The sequence below is a fragment of the Aythya marila genome (assembly GCF_965140915.1).
Source record: "Aythya marila genome assembly, chromosome: W".
In the NCBI taxonomy this organism is placed as follows: Eukaryota; Metazoa; Chordata; class Aves; order Anseriformes; family Anatidae; genus Aythya; species Aythya marila.
This window is the reverse complement of record NC_139081.1, coordinates 1,072,935-1,087,435: the sequence shown is the minus strand read 5'-3', so window position 1 is coordinate 1,087,435 and position 14,501 is coordinate 1,072,935. Positions and strand designations below refer to the sequence as shown.

General features: G+C 48.3%; 1 protein-coding gene across 12 annotated transcripts in view; it reads right to left on the bottom strand.

The window, feature by feature from the left end:
- Positions 1-14,501, bottom strand: part of LOC309889424 (transcription factor 4-like) — a 177,652-nt gene that overhangs the window by 140,999 nt on the left and 22,152 nt on the right. The gene's annotated exons all lie outside the window — the stretch shown is intronic.

The following is a 14,501-nucleotide window of genomic DNA, read 5'->3' as shown; positions in this document are numbered from 1 at the left end:
CCCGGTGTGAGCTAAAATAAGCAAGTTCTGCAGCAGCGAGCAGCAAACACAGCCATCAGCCGGCTGGGGCAACATTTATTTTTTATAGGAAATCTGTATAATGGAAAACACACGCAACCCCTCGGAATTTTCCTATAAATATCTAAGTGCTCCCAAATCGCTGAGCAGAGCGCGAGCGCGCTCCTCTTCCACCTCTCGCAGGAAATGCTCGATGACTTCCCGTCAGAAAGCCCCAGAATCACTGTCTCTCCTCTCACCTTTTGGAATTGCCTCGCCGCTAACGTGTGTCTCAACTTTCTTTCTAGGATTCAGTAGGAAGTCTTCCCTTCCCACCCGTGCCTTGCAGCTAACACTTCGGCACTTGTGTGCTGTTTGCCCGGGGGATTTCGGGTGATTTTATTTTGCCATCATTAAAGCCTGCTTGAGTTTAGGGTCTGAGGAGGAGGTTTACGCAGGTATCGGGGTTTTGGTGTTCAAAGGGAATTTGTAGGTGTGGGTAAAAAGTACAGCCCCCTTTCTGCCCTCATGACCCGCTTCTGACACAGGCACAGCCGCAGGAACACCTCCACCTCCCAGTTCTGTAGGTTATTTGGAAATAACCTATAAAATATTAGGACCATTCCTAAATAGACGTATATCTGAGGCTCTTGTTCAGTTACACTCCACATCCTGCACCCCTGGGTGGCTTGGGGGCAGTACAAAGCATTATTTTCACTATTTTAAATGAAGCAATCACACACCACTCCCTAATCATTCCTCTCCCCATTTTCAGTACCCTGGCTCAACACCAGACTTCGCCCGTCCTGTCCTCACAGCCCTTTGTGAGATCCACTATAAAATTTGCTTCTTTTGACTATTAACCCCAATATTTGATAATTTCCCTTGCCAGCTCAATTTACAGACGTTGCATAGACCAGTCGAGAAGGTGACGGATGTCGCATACTTATAACGGGTTTTAAATCAATTTGCAAAGCTTCAGGTCCCCTCCAGATCCCATAGCTGAATGGGGCTGACGCAGCACCCTACAGGAGCAGGGGCAGCATGGACCCAAAAAACCTAGGGTCAGGGCTGCAGGAGCTGCTTGCAGACCCTTGGAAGAGGCTGACTGGGAGGGGAACATCTCTGCTTGCCCCAAAGCATCTCCATTTATTACACGGTGACCTTAATTTGTTGTTCGCTTGCCTTTAAGAGCACGGGGTTTGCAACAGGACGGGTAGCTCCGTGGTTATCACTAAACACCAGCATTGGAAATTCATTGAATAAAAACATAAAAGATCTAATGGACACTTAGGAACTTGCATAAATATATTAATTGGGAAAAAAAATATGGCATTTCCCAGATACAAACAGCAATGGTAACTTTGCATGTTCGCTTGCCGAGGAGCAGCAATTCCTGAAAGACTCCAGCCTCCTGCCCCTGTTGTGGCTGGGAGGAACAACAAAATACTTCTGGCCGCTCTTGGGAACAAGTCAAGGGGAAAACATGTTGTTTTGGTCACATTAAAAACAATGACAACCACTATTGTGCTTGCGGGATGGGCAGAGACAACATCTGACCACTGCAGGGCTTGTGATTCAGGGATTGACATAAAACTGTGCAGAGAAAAAACCCCGTGGGCATCAGTGCAAGCTGAGGGGAGGACAAATGCAGGTCCTCCTGTCCTCCGTGCCGTTCCCCATCCCTCCTTACCGTCAGGTAATTAGCGAGCCTACCTCGGCTATAAAGGAAAAACTCTTCCCAGCCGGCCTCTGATCCTGCACTAAACTCATTTGAAATAACTCTTTTAATTCCAAATTAACCCAATTACTGCTTGAATTACAGGAACTACATCAGAGTACTTTCCTGGGAAGCGAGGTGATGTCATGCGCCGGGCTGGTGCTTGAGCACGGGAAAGGATTACAGGAGGAGAAATGGCTTTAAGCAAGAGCCACGGACCGCTTGGGGTGGGAAGGGGCGTCTGGTCCCACCTCCCTGCTCAGGCAGAGCCAGAATCCGCAGTAAAATGAGTGAAAACACACTTCTAATTTTGTCCTTCCCCCCTCTGCTGCCCCGTAAAGGAAAATGGTTGAAAATCCCAGAGACAGCTGTAAGGTCCCGCAGCTCCCGAGGCACAAACCCTGGTTAGGGCGCAGCGCAGGCACCCAGGGAAGCATTTAACGTTAGCCCTCAGCCCCAAACCCCACTGGGGATCCCCTGCAGGACCTCAGGTGATGCTGATGGTGGCCAGACACAGGGCTGGGAGCTGCCAGGCAGTGCCCCGATGAGGATGCTCGGAGCGGGTGGCGCTGGACGGAGCGGGCTGCAGAGGACACGCTTCAAGCAGCGGCACCCAGAAGCACCTCTCCTGCACGTAAGAGGATTAGGACACTTTTTTTTTTTCCCCCTCTTTGCTTGCCCAACCACCCAAAGCTGCATTAATGAGTCACTGCTGCTGCTTATGTCAGCATCAGCCCTTGGCTCGAGTGCTGGGTGCCGAGCGGGGCCGGGGAGAGGAGCTGGCCCCGCCGAAGGAACCGGAGGTTTCTGCTCAACTCCTCCGCACACAAATTTGTTTTCAATTTCCTTAAATCCAGGTATTATAAAGATTGACCTCAATGTCGTCTTTTAAGCTCGCTCCGGAGATTTAGATATGGTTTATGGGCTGCAACATGACTAGTTAAATCAAGCCTTTAATAATCTCCTCGGTCCTAATACGTTCCGTTCTCTCTCATTTAGAATTTACACTGAGCACAGGTTTTGATGCTTGAAATGCGTTTTAGAGAGAATAAACACAAGTGCTTTTCATTTCTAGCAATCTTTCTATCGTGGTCCCTTCCCAGCACGCTGGGGACAGGGAGGATAAGGGGAAAGAACCAAGGGGGGCCCCAAGTTGTTCTGCACCCAGCACCTCCATCGGGCAGCCCCTTTCACTCCACCCTCTTTATTTTCACCCCCTGATCCCGCCACTCCCTCTGGACTTCAAAGGGATGGGAAAATTATACTCAGATCCAAAAAAAAAATGAATAATGTGTTAGATTCAGCACGCCAAAAATCAAGGCTGGTGCCCACTAGCCCTGCGCCTAGCCCACCCCTCAAAGCACTCCATATAAAACTTGCTCTCCATTGAAAAAATGAATAAAAAATAGGTTGGCCTCACTTGTCTAGTGGAAAGCAGCCTTGCTGCATGGACTCTGACCTTGTGCTGGAGCGTTTCCATTAAGAACAAACCCTGCTGAGGGCACAAGGTGAAGGATGTGGCTCAGCACCGTGTGGCCGCACTCTAGAAGGGACCTGCAGTGGTTGGGCTGAATAAATTGCCGTATGAACTACAAGAACTTTGGGATCCCAGAAGAAAATTGGGTTGGCGATGGGCTACTTTTACAACCAGCAAGAGTTGTTGTCAGCACCCCGAGATGCCGAGGAAGGTGAGCAGCAGCCTTCCTGCGGCCCCTGCCAGAAGGAGCTGCAGCATCCCTGCCGTATGCCGAAAGAGTTGCTCTCTCCTACGTCTGCCCTGTCAAAGCAGGGATTGCCAGGGAAGAAGTGAAAATAAATACAGGAAAATTACCCCAAATATACGAACACATCTGAGAGATTCCCATTTATTTTTTCCCTGACCTTTGTCAGCTATAATTTTATAGGAAACTAATAATGAGAGCTGGCAAAAATGTCTTGACACAGATGCATTTTCAGCAAAGGGGGAATACCTGGCAGAAAAAAAACAAACAAGGAAGAATAGGGAGAATAAAACCTGTGCTTATTACTACGGCGCTGGTATTTGCATTTATTAGGTATTGACCAAGTACTCATATTTGCATTTATTAATTATTGACCTAATAAATGCAAATTAAAAAAAAAAAATCAGACTGAATTTTAAAGATGTCAGACAAAAGATACAGATTAGGCTGGGGTGTGAGGGTTTTTTGGTAGTCATTTTGTTTACAGTCAACTGGGGGGGAGGTTTTAGTCTCTTTGGTGCTGTTTTTGTTTATTTTACTTTTCTTTCAATATTTAGTGTCTTAAAGGAGTTCTCACTGCCACTGCCTCCCCCCAGCCTCCTTGGCTGGGCTACAAGACTGCAACCCAGGGACTCCAGGGGAAAACTAACACAAGGGGAGGGGAAACAATTACTTTTATCAGTCAGAAATCAAACTGCAAACACATTGAATGAAATATTTACAAGAGAACTCAAAGTACGTTTAAAACTTCGGCTTCTTTTAAAATCTAAAATCGCAGGAGTTAAACAGCTGAAATGAAAAGTTAATATTCCGGCATTGCAAATTTGGTGCTCGTATTTCAAAATATAAACCACTAGTGGAAATAAGGAGCCCAATCCCTGGCACTGTGGCGTGGGGAAAAGCAGCACTGATCCTGACATCACCAGCCTCTTCCCCTAACACACAGGGAACATTTCCTTCGTTCCCATTTGTCCTACCAGCACAGCTCCGTGGCTCAGCTGTCCAAGGCTAGGGTTGGAAAATGGATGAGAGACTGCAGTAAAGGATAAGCTATCAATGGAAATAAAACCCCAAAGCATGAGATCTGCTATAGTTCGAACACGCTGAAGGATGCCTGCACCAAAAAACAATCAGTTCAATACACCGGCTAATACAAATCGCTAATAGTTTGTATTTTTAGTGCCTCTGCTCATTTCAACGCGGAACTATTTCACAAGCTTAGTCATCAAGTTCCTAAACACTGATTTAAACTGCTGGATTTTGCCTGTTATAATTGAAACCTAAATTCCATCCAAAAGCAAAACCTGCTGGAAACCACAATTCAAAAAATCACGCCTGAATAAATAATGAAAGTTTCATTCACCCTTTTTTTGTGCAGTGCAAATACAAAGATTACCTACCCGAATTAGTGCCCTAATTGTCGAAACACAAGCGATACCTTACAGGATCATTATTTCCAATAAAAATAATCCACGGTATAAATGGAAGAGAGCTGATGCCTGTGGTTCAGACACAGGATTTAGCTCCCTCCCTCCCAAACCCCTCCACCTGGAGGGGAGCATCGCCTGTTTGCGCTTTGCAGGGGCCAAGCTCCAAGGAAAAGCCCTCGGGAACGAGACCTCTACAGTGGCCAAAAGGTGATCTCGAGGTCTTAGGGGACAAAACGTAGAGGGAGAGCAGCAGATGAACAGAATTATCTGGTAAGCAGTGCAAAAGGTTTCTTTTTGCCTGTGAAACCATGCAAGGGATTGCCAAATGTGTGCTTTCGAGGAGGACCAAGGGCCGGCCAGCAAAAAAAAGGGCATCGTTAAGCACCTCAGAGCCACAAGTTTCATGTCAAATCGGCATGCCACAATTTCAGATGTTTATTGAGACCGCTCGGGTCTGGGAAACGAGTGGAAAACCTCCCGCGAGCAGCCTGCCTGGTGGCATTTCAGCACTTCCACTTCTGGTCCCGGCCAAAGCAGGAAGCGCAGAGGCGTGCTCGGAGCAAAACACGGGGAAAAAAAATGCCACCAGAAGATTCTGCCGCCAACTTGTGAAAAACATCGGCTACAGGAGAATTTCAGGCAAGGAGCTGCAGCATCTCAGGCTCCTTTATGCATCCTCAGGGCAAACGGGACAAGTTCCCTCTTCTTCAAAAGCCCCCGGCAGGAGAGGGGAGATGCCCGGCTGCCAGGGAAGGGAGGGATCGAGCAGAACCGATGGCTATAAATGAGCTACAGACAACCTTGACTGGAGAAGCACTCAGTTTCCCCAATAAGAGGGGGTCTGCTGGGGAGCAGAGAGGCGCAAAGAGACCCCCAGCAGACCTCCAAATTTTGAAGGGGGTCACGGACGGTGATGGGCACGGCACAGAGCTGCAGGAGGGCAGGAAGATGCGTTCGCCTGGGCTGAAGGGAAATAACATTATGTGGTGATAAACGGGGATCACGAGGCCAGGAAGAGGAGGGTGGAGAATGCGAGAGAAGAAAATCAAGAGAAATTAGCAGATTAGGAAGTTCCTCGGAGGAAGCTGATTATTTAACCCGTGGGCACTGAACCTGAGGCGAAGGGAGGCTCGGACTGCTCTTTGCGCAACAGACAACCACCACCACGGAGGCTGAAGAAGCTATTTAAAATTGAATGAGCCGTGATAAATTATGAAGAAACGAACAAAAAGATGGAGTTTTCAAGGGATTAAATTAGTAATTCATCCCCAACATGCAACTGTTGAGGGAAGAGTGAGAATCCATGAGGAGCCACAGATGACAGCGGTGAGGGTGCGAACCCAGGCACATCCGACCTCCTGTAGACCCAGCGCAACCACCAAAGAGGTTGGAATGAGGGCAGAGACTTAATTTGGAAGCCATCTTAGAACAGATTAATTATTGAAAGGAATTAAAATAATTAGGAAAATGAGGTACACCAGGACAAAGCATGACATGTTTGAAGTTGGGTACTTTTTAGGCATGTTTTCACCTGAGATGCTCGTCTTGGAGAAGACGAGCAGAAACCCAACACCAACCACCAGGAGCATCCCCACACAGACCACAGGTCAATGCAGGGCTCTGAATTGCACAGCTTCTGCTTTTTGTAGTACCTGGAGAGACCAACAGCCTACATCCACTGAGTTATTCCATGAGCTCCGAAACAGAAGGCTTCAAAGTTTCGGACTTCTGATGTTTTTATTTTGCTCGTTAATAACCAAGAGAAACGAGACAATTTCTTCAAAGCCTTTTCAAATCAGTTGAGCGAGTGGTCAACAAGGGCATTAAACAAACATCGAGTACTAACTGATTAACCGTGGCAACGGGAATTTACATTTTCTAGCAGCCCAGCAGCTGTGAGGAGCTGTGAGGACACGCTGGCTGTCTCTGAGATGTGTCCAACCCCCAGCTCCGCGTGGGTGACGAGCTGGTGTCCCTGCCCGGGACCTCCGCACACCACTACCCAGTGGGTTTTTTATTTTCTCCATCGCATTCGGTCTCATGCCAAAGTCAGCAGAGGGAGATTTGCTGTTTAGAAGAACTTTGAATATTTGGTCAAGCCTCAAGTTTTCTCTACCCGTTTTGTACTGCCTCAAACGCAGCTGAGCCCCGGAGGGGTCTGCCAGCAGCTCCCGAACTTCTGGGATTGAAATAACCAAAAATAACCATCGAAACAAAGCGACTTCAGTGCAAACCACCCCCTCAAGGATGGAACAGTTGTGGATCCAGCTTAATAACCCACGTGCCATAATGCACAATGTCATCATCCTGCAGTTTGGATCGGGATCACTTCCAGATTCCTCAGTCGCTCCCGTTTCCCCTATTTAATCTCAAAACGGGTGCCCCCACTGGAAACAGGGCACTGACCCAGCAGTTTATGGCTGAAATGTTTCCTCCAGCTCCCAAGCCCACTCTTCTCAATTCAAAAATTTGACACAAGACGGAGATTGAAGCGATTTGGGGTTAAAACAGGAGTGTCACGGGGTCAAACCTAAAGCAAACGAGCTCGTGGGTCTCCTCGCTGATGGTAACGGGGAGGATGCTGCCTGAGCATTTGAGAAGACAGGCAATAAAATGTATTTCTCTCGCAGGCAAATCTTGTAACAGATAGAAAAACAATCTTAGTCTCTCGCTAAAGGCACACTCGCTAATTGAAACAGAAATAAAACGAGGAATAGGAAAGAGATAAAGCTCCAAAGTTACGCCTAGGTCCAATTAGTAGGTAGGGAGTTAAATTATCAGTTAAAGACATTCTACAAGTTTCAATGGTGAAAATTGCAAGGGGAAAAGCATGCTGTAAAACCGCCGCCACCTGGTCCCGATAGCACAACCCAGAGCCTTTTGCTACAAAACCGATCCTTTACCTCGAGACGCAGCCCAGTGACAAACGCAATTAAAGCCAGAGCCCTAAGAAGCCCTGCTGGGGTCACCCAGTCCATTTATTCGCCAGGACAGCCGAGCTCCAACAAGATCTAAGTCCTTAAACTCCTTCACAGCACCCCACTCCTCTTCCCTGTAAAAAAATAAGCTTTCCTCAGGCTACAGCTTGCCAAAATTTGCCTAGGATAACCCCATTTTCAGTCCCCCTAGGACAGAATCCCATCACCCCGCTGCGCTCATCTCCAGGGCTTTGCTTTTAGGGCCTCCAAAACCAGCACAGAAAACTCCCATTTTAAATACACTTTTTTTCCTACTGCTACTTTATTATTATTATTATTAAAGCAGTACAATAAACTAATCAAAATTGCTAGGCGGATATATTAAGTAATGGGTTCTGATGCTCTCCAGATGACAGCGCACGCGTGGATTTACTGCTTAGAGGGGAAATAACAGACAATAATTTGCATACTACACTGCAAAGCGCTTCCATGCTAATTGTAAAAGCCTGGGAGGTAAGCAGGCACTGTTATAGCCCAGCAAGGGCCAACCCAAAATTGAAGGAACTCAGTTTTATGGACAAGGGCAGCCCTATAGCCTCCGATTCAGGGCAGCCAGAGAAGTTCTCCAGCAGGATGGCAGCACAGAGCATCAGGAAGAAACACAGAGCACACAATAAAACCTCGCGGGCAAGTATTTGAGGGCAGAAACTTCTCCTGAACATTTGTGGTGGGAGCAGGACAAAAGGCACCAGCCCCGGTGGGCTGTTTGGGGTCACCTCACTGGCACACCAACACCACGAGCCACCCTGTCTATGGCAGAGGGCCTGGAAACCTGGTGATTTGTGTCCAAATTAAATTAATATTTTGTTAATTTAGATGCTCTTCGCTGCCAGCCCCGGTCACCCAGTGCACGGGGCAGCAGCGAGGCTGATCTGGAGCTGAGCGCCCCATGAAAGCAAAAGGAACCACGTTGGCCTGGTGCAGCAGAAATATGCAAGCGTGTGAGTCAGTAGTTCCAAAAATACACTTCATAAGCTGCAAAACAGATATGTATGTTGCCATGGCACTTAAGCAAAATTAACAAGTCTCGGGCTCGTTTCATATATGAATAAAAATCCAAGGGCTCGCGGTTTTCCCCTATGCTCAGCTGCTTTATTGCTTGCACACTAAGGTCAGTTTTGCCACTGATTTCATTTGTTTTTTCCCCCGGATTTGGCTTTCAGAGCAAGACAGCTGAAGGGCATTTAAAGGTGCAGAGAGGTGCTTAGCAGGATTTTTACAAGTGCCTGGATACCTGACTCTCAGCGCTGGCTAGATGTCTCTGTGCTTCTTAAAATCCTATTAGGTACCTGTCTGCCAGCCCAGGCACCCAAAGACCCTACAAATCCGGCTGTCGGAGCCCGATCCCATGCTGTTACGGGGAACGAGAGCTTCCCCACAACTCCAGGGGGATGGAGGCAGCCCTGAATGAACGCGCTGATTCAATTATCTCCCGCACACAAAGAGCGAGGTGCTCCTAGGTGGGCGTTCCCACAAAAAAAAGGAAGGCGTGTTGCTAATCTGGGCCCTTTTCCACATCTGTCGAAGCCTGGAGCCGCGCCAGACTCAGGTGCGCCCAGCCATGCCGCGATGCTTCCCATCATGTCTGGGGCCTGCTGATGAATCTCCCACCACGCGCACACATTTTTTTTTTTGGTGGTGCTGGTCAAAGCCTCAGCACAAAGCCCCGCAGAAGTGGGATGCATCAGCACCTTCCCTCTCCAAGGGGATGGAGACCCTCGTTGGAGATCCTCGTTCACCCAAAGGAAACCAAACCAACCCCACCGATTTTCCTAGAACTAAAACATGCCACGATCCTGTTCCCACTACTCTTTTTAATACACATTTGTGCTGGTTCATTTTTAGTTAAATCTTTCCATGTATGAAGGTGCTAGAGCTTTCAACAGGCAGCACACAGCAACGGGAACCCAAAAACGTTCCCCATGGCAGCAAACCTAACAGCCAAACCCCATAATAAACCTTACTACTCATAAGATAAGGCCATTTTTTCCTTGTCCAAGGCAGCAATGAAAATGAAACCTCAATCTTTTTAGCCCTGTAGTTTTCAAATGAAAGCAGAGAACCGGAGGGATGGATTTTTTTTTTTTTTTTGGCAAATGTTGAATATCAAGTCTCAAAAAAATTTCAGCAATATGCAAATAGTTTCTCAGCAATTCACTTGTTTTTGAAGATGGGTGTCACTATAATCACGCACCAGAAATCAAAATTAGGTGAGAAAACTAATAAATTAGCAATTTGCAGGGATTTAATAATCCTGCCTTTACAATTCACTCCAGCACCATTTTTTTTTTTTTTAACATGAGCAGCCTTACTTTCAAAAATAGACAGAACGCTATCATAAAAAAACAACAAAAGCATGAAATGTTTGGTGGTTTGTTGTTTTTTTTTTTAAGGATGTCAAGAAGCAACTCCCAGTGAGCATCTCCATCAATCATCAATGAGAAGTGGGGAGGGAACGAAGACAAAGGGAAGGCGAGCGGGTGCAGCCCTCGGCCGGGCTTCTAGAGGACCCATTGCCCTAGGAGCACAAAATATCATCCCGGTGTTTGCCCAAGAAGGTGGACAAGAACCCTATCAACTTCCCAAAGACCCCACTGAATACTTTTTAAGAGCAGCCAAACCACCAGCAGCTTTCATATTTAACTTTGGATGTTCAAACTTTTACGGACTTGCATTGAATTACGTTTCCATCGGGTTCCTTGCAGTGAGATAAAGGTGTCTCGAGCTGCACTATCACTGTAGGAGCCCTCCAGGAAGCTGAGGAGGTGGATTTTTTTCCCTCCATATTATGTGAAGTCACCGATTTGAGGAAACGTGGCTGAACGTTTCATAAGCCGTACGAAAACAAAGATCAAACCCCTTCTGCTTTCTGCATCACGGAGCGAGAGGTTTGGGCAACCTTCTCCATCACCCCAGCCTCCTCTGGATCCCACCAACCCCAGACCCAACAGCACAAGTCCAGTTTCAGGGATTTTGCCGGTGATTCAGCAGCGCAGGGCTGGGCAGAGCAGCGGGGCACACAAGGAGTAGGAGGGCATTTGCTCGCCGGGGCTGTTGCCATTTGAGTATTTTTGGGGATAAGGCACAGTGCTGCCCTTGATCCTTTTCCTTTATTTTCTCCTGCCTAATGACAGTGGCTTCGGTGGGTGTGTGAATTCCTCTCTGGAAGGAAGCTGAACTGCGATGGGGATGGGGGAAGCGCGATTACCTATGGCCACGGATGCGACTGCTATCGACTAAAACACACCTCACAGCGGGATTTCAGCTATATTCAAAACTCAGCTTCTCCCTAATAGCACTCTTAATAATAAACCTATTTTTTCCCAGCCACGCTTCCCCAGCTCCCCCTGCGTTATCACATCGCCGCTCTCCAACCCCCACGGCTTGATGTCTTCCCTCGACGTGACATCTGTCCACGCCGCATCGCAATATCCTTGGGCGACCCAACACGTCCCCGTGAAATTCCTACCACAAACAGGGCACCATCCGCATAAACAAACACCAATAAATCCCCGCTTCGGGGCCGCCCCGCTTCCCCCCGAGGCCAGGTCTGCTCCCGCGGCGTGAGGTCCCTCTCAATGCATAAAGAGCTCCTTGTCCGATTCCAGTTGGGTCGTGCCACGAGCCCAGCGCCACATCTGGTGCTCCCAGCGCCCCCCAAAAACCGTTCCTTGTTAGCTTCCCGGTAAATAAATTATTTTCTACAGAAACACTCCGGTGACTAAGATGAAAATAAGTGTGGCAAAGGAAATGTGCCGGCCCATTGAGGCTGTTTTTCTACGTCGTTTAATGGGCAGGGAGCTGCTGAATGCCAGGCTGCAGCTCAATTGAAGTGCTCCACTGTCATCACCAGCAGCTGCAGAACCCCCGAGCCTGCAACACAGCCCTCCCATTCAAGCTCATTTCACCCATTGTTCCTCCGAATGTGATCTAACGGAACATTTGTGGGATTTCATAGAAAGTTTAAATGTTGTTTGATGAGAGCCATTAGGTATTTAAATCCCGGCTGAGTGACACCCGGCGGGGAGAGGAGCAATCACAGCGCACCTCGAGTGGAGCGGCGAACTTGGTGGCCACCAGCTCCGCTTGTTGGAGGCCGGTGACGATGAGCAGGGCACCGCCGAACCCAGCCCAGGTATCCTTCTCCCATTTTTACACATAAAACGCGAGGAGGGTACCAGATGGAGAGGCTCCTCTCTTGTTCAGAGCCCTCCCATTGCTCCGCAGCAGCGGCTTCCTATCCGAGGAAGGAGGCAGCGACTGGCACGTTTTGCTACCTGGAAGACAGCACGCTAAAAAAAAAAACAAAAAAAAAACACAAAAAAAAGCCTGGCAGCACTGCTCTGCCCACCCCTCCTGTGTCTCTGGGGAAGGTCTCATCCCAGCAGCACCGTTATCCAGGGAAAGGGGGCTCCACGCAGATATAGGAAGGTCCCAGGGGCTCACATCCTACCCGTGCCCCCTTCCTCCCCTCTCCAAGCTGCCTCTGGGGACACCTGCCCTTCCCTGCCCCTCTGCAGCCCAGAAAAGGATGCTGAATTATTCCCATCCCCTTTTGCCCTTCCCAAGCCCTACCTTTTATCCCTCCCTGTTCTTTAATTTGAATAATATATCATCAACACTTTTTTTTTCCACCTCTTTATCTCTGTGCCGTGCCTCTACAACTCCTCAGCTGGCTTTTTTCTCCATTTCTCATTTTACTTCTGCTCTCCCCTGCATTTCTACTCTTTTGGGGATTCAGGAGGTGGTGTCTTTCTCTTCTTCCACTTGCCAACCCATGGAGCCAGGCCATTACCTGCTGGCTCCATTTGGCAGCGCAATAACCAGGCACTTGGTGGGCAATCCCCAATCACTCCTGGGCACCAGAAATAATTATTTCATCTTCATCAACTTCCCAGCCCCTCATCCACCTGAACCATGGTGCCACCTATCCTTCCTCCACCTCCAAACCAGCCAGACACCTTCAGAGGGGACACTTCTGCCTCCCATCCACGCACATTTCCATCATCTTCAGTCCCAACTGACCTGTCCTCACCGCTCTTCCCCCTCTCCCTGTCCCAAGGACAGCTCTTCCCCAAGCCCGACACCTTTTTTACCCTCACCGCCCATCTCCCCTCCTCCTCCGCTCTGACCCCACACCCTGCCTTCCCTGTTTCCCCTCTCCCAACCCCACATCCAGCCACAAACCCCCTTGGCCACCCTCCCTGCACCCCAGGGTGTCCCTGTCCCCACGGGATCAGCCCCAATTATCCCCCAGCCCCGTGCTGCGGGGACGAGCCCACCGCAGCTATTTCCACCGAACAATGCCGTCTCTTTGTTCTCTCCTGCTCCCCAATCTGTCCATCCATCTGTTCTCCCCGGGTTTACACTCCGGTTTTAAGCTCCTGGGGAAGGTTCCTTCTCTTTGTTCGGGGCTCGCTCCGTCACCACGAGGTTGCAGGTCAGGACCAGACCACCCCAGTGCGAGGGTTTTTTTTTCCAAATACATCAAATCCAAATTTTACTTGCATCTAACTCATTAAAACCTTTTTTACTTTCGAATTTTAAGCAATAATTCCCCTTAGTCAAAGCAGTGACTTTCCCAGAATTTTTCTCAACCTACTCAGAAAAATCCAACATCGATTCCCGGGAAATTCTGCCTAAAACGGGGACGGAGGGAAGCAAACAATTACAAAATGTAGCAAGACTTTTCTTGGACAAAGGCAGAAAGCCAGTGATATTATTGCTTCCTGGTTTCCACATTTTTCTCCAAACGCTTGGAAGAAAATGTAAGAAAGATGACACAAATTAGTAAAAAAGCAGCATGTCAGGAAAAGGGGCAGGCTGACCAAAAGGAAAAAGTAGTTCATTTTTTTTTTTTCTTGGTTTCTGCTTGGACAGAAATTACCTGTTCTGAAAAGGAGCTTGGATGTTGTTTAATAGCTACGAGGGATAAAGGAGCAGGAACCTGTCACAGGGGATGCTCACGAGGCCACAGACCGCTGGTCTAGGAGCGATGCTGCATGCACCAAGCTGGGTTTTGGGAAGCGGGTGCACAGCGAGCACACAGCCTGCACTTAGCTCTTGAAACAAGCAGAAAAACTTCATTTTAAGCCCAACTACCAAAATATACCCAGAGAGAGAAACGGGGACCCCTAGACGGTGTGGACTCGGCACCAACATCCCTAAGAGTTTTGCCCATTTTAAAAGCCGACCCCAAATTAAACTAGCAAAAGAATAAAACACCAGGAATTAAGAAGCTTGTGATGAGTTTTAAAGGAAGAGTCTGCTTCGTTAGGACGGGGGTTTATTGACTCATTTCACTGGTGAGAAATGGGAGCTATTTCCTCGCACGTGCCAGAGCGCAGGAGATACCCGGAGGTATCTAATCAGGGCACTTTGCGGTGGTTCAAATCCACGATTTCGCTCGCAGAGCCAAAGCCCGACGACTCAATTACGTTGCTTATTATTTATAGGCATCCCCTAACCCAGGAAAAATGTGCTCCCCATTCACGGAGTCACCGGCTACTTACTGCTGCCACTAGCCAAGGGAGGAAGGGTCAGGTCCTCATCACAACCCCGCAATTTGGGGCATTTTTAAGAAGTAAAAACTTCATTTCCAAACCTTGTTATTGGCAGCTAATTCAGACATCCCAAAGTTTCTCACTGTGAATCA